Below are 2,633 nucleotides of genomic sequence, written 5' to 3'. Positions count from 1 at the left end.
CACAGCCTCCTCTGGGCATCCACCTGCTCTAACATGGGTCTCCTCCACAGGCTACAGGTGTATCTCTGCCCTCCCATTGACCTCCATGGGCTGAAGGGGGGACAGCCTGCTGCACTATGATTTTCACCACAGGCTTCAGGGGAACCCCAGCTCTGGCACCTGAAGCACCTCCTTCTCCTCCCTCTCCACAGACCTTGGTGTCTGCAGAGCTGTTCCTCTCACTCCACTCTTCTCTGGCTGCAATTACATCTGCCCAATAACGTTTTTCCTTCTTAAATATGTTATCACAAGTGTTAACAGAGGTGTTAGTCATTCTTGATTGGCCAGGGGCGGGTCCATCCTGGAGCTGGCTGGCATTGGTTCTACTGGACATCGGGGAAGCTTCTGGCAGCTTCTCACAGAAACCAATCCCATTGCCCCACTGCCACCAAAACCTGGCCACACAAACCCAATACAATCTGCTATGCTCAGCATTCCTTGATTCCCTAGAAATTATTCCCCTCTGAAGCCCGTCTTCTTCATATCTTGCAGCCTGTAGAGAGCACCCACTGGTGCAACAGCAGGTTGTGGGTGTCTCTGTACAGACAGAAACCCATAGAAACTAATTCAGGTAGAAAATTCTTACAGGTAAATTACCCACATGATCAGCTGGCCTCCCTTCCAAAATTTCACAGAGCTTGAAATAGAAAGAGGTTTGGTTTATTTTTTTTTGTTTGTTTGTTTTGGGATATACTTTGCAATAAAACTTTGTGCTTTTCATTTTTCCAGGAGTGTATTGGGTCTGGCTGAGATGGAGTGCGTTTCCCCATAGCAGCCCTCACAGTGCTGTGCTCTGCACTATTTGTTGATTACATATCAGTGTTTTGGCTACTGCTGAGCAGTGCTGGCGCAGCACCAACACAGTCTCTCAACACTCCTTCCCCCTGCCCCAATGGAGGGTAAGATGCTGTGAGGAGACACAACCAGGCCAGCTGATGTAAACTAACCAAAGGGATATCCCATACCTTATGATATCAGCTCAGATATAAAAGTAAAGGAAAGGAGCAGGAATAGGAGTTACATTTGTTATTTACTATGTTTGCCTTCTGAACAACCACTATGAGTGCTGACGTCCTGCTTCCCAGGCCAAACACTGCTTGCTAATGGGAAGTAGAGAATAAACCTTGTTATTTTCCTCTTCCCTTGTGCACATGCAAACTTTTGCTTTTGCTTTAGTAAAAGCCTTATTTCAAAATACAAGTCATTTTCCTTCTTAGTCTCTGTCCCCTGTCTGGCTCAGAAGGGGAGTAATAAAGCAGCACAGTGGGCACCTGGCACCCAGCCGAGGTCAACCCCCCACACGCAGGAAAGTGGCAATCATCATTCTTGAAATTCTCAAGCTAAGATTAGTCAAAATCTGTGAAAACAAGGCCTGCTCTTTAGAAAGACGGGTCTAGGTTGCCTTGTCTGGTAGAGGTTGGACTACGGAATTGAACCCTCAGAACATTAGGGATTTCTGTGGATATAGAGAAGCTAACAGAAGAAAATCTAGGACTAGATGAAGAGAGATGCAGAATTGATTACTGCTTGCCCCGGGCATGAGCACAGTCCCACATTATTGCTTGAAGATATAGAAAATTTTACCTAAAAGTCATTCAGAGCATTCATCAGGATTAGGTCCTTCTTGTTCTCATTAGGAAGACTGGTTGTGTTTGTGCTTCATAGTTTCATCTTTCTGCTGATTCTCCTCTACTCTTACAGTTAAGTATATGATGAAACAAGAAGAAGAAGAAAAAAAAAAGGAATTAAATAGACATAAGAGATCAGGTTCAAGTCTGACTTTAAAAGTCTACAAACAGCTAGATGCACACTCTGCACCATAGGAGGTGTTAGACAATAATTAGGAAAGGTCTTCTTGGCTGTATGTAAAAGGTCTTATGATTCAGGACTGCAGCAGAAGTCCTGAATGTGACTAGTTATCAGGAGTGTTTAAGAGATGTTCCCATTAATTTTAGCTGATTACCAGACACGAAGGCTGACGAATATCTGAGATCAGAAATAAGTGATTTGCAGCATGATAGATTTTGCTCCTGATGATAGGGTAGCGGGACAGCAACAGTTAAGCATACACATACTGTCAAATAGTGCCAACAAACTTTGAGGAATATGTGTGAAGAATAACAGTTGACTTTTTCCATTGTCCAAAACTTGTGTGTAGTGAAAGCCTTGTGAATACCAGAGATCAGATCTTAAGGAATGCAGATTGATGATAATGAATGGTGGGAATCAGTGACTGCCAGATTTTGATGTAACTCGTAAGAACTTTTTTCCTAGCCTTTCACCATAGATTTGAACTTTTCACTTTAAACTTGTAACAGGTTGTAACGGCTGCAAAGAGATTCAAGAAAGGCTTTGCATTGAGTTCCTCTACTCAATTTCATTTTATGCTAAAGCTCAAAGAAGACTTGGGGGGCAAGGGGGAGAAAAGAAAGAAAGAAAGAAAGAAAGAAAGAAAGAAAGAAAGAAAGAAAGAAAGAAAGAAAGAAAGAAAGAAAGAAAGAAAGAAAGAAAGAAAGAAAGAAAGAAAGAAAGAAAGAAAGAAAGAAAGAAAGAAAGAAAGAAAGAAAGAAAGAAAGAAAGAAAGAAAGAAAGAA

This window comes from Empidonax traillii, unplaced genomic scaffold, assembly GCF_003031625.1.
Source record: "Empidonax traillii isolate 1590-97213 ecotype Southwest subspecies unplaced genomic scaffold, ASM303162v1 scaffold79:size2606397, whole genome shotgun sequence".
Lineage (NCBI taxonomy): Eukaryota > Metazoa > Chordata > Aves > Passeriformes > Tyrannidae > Empidonax > Empidonax traillii.
This window is presented reverse-complemented; position numbering follows the sequence as displayed.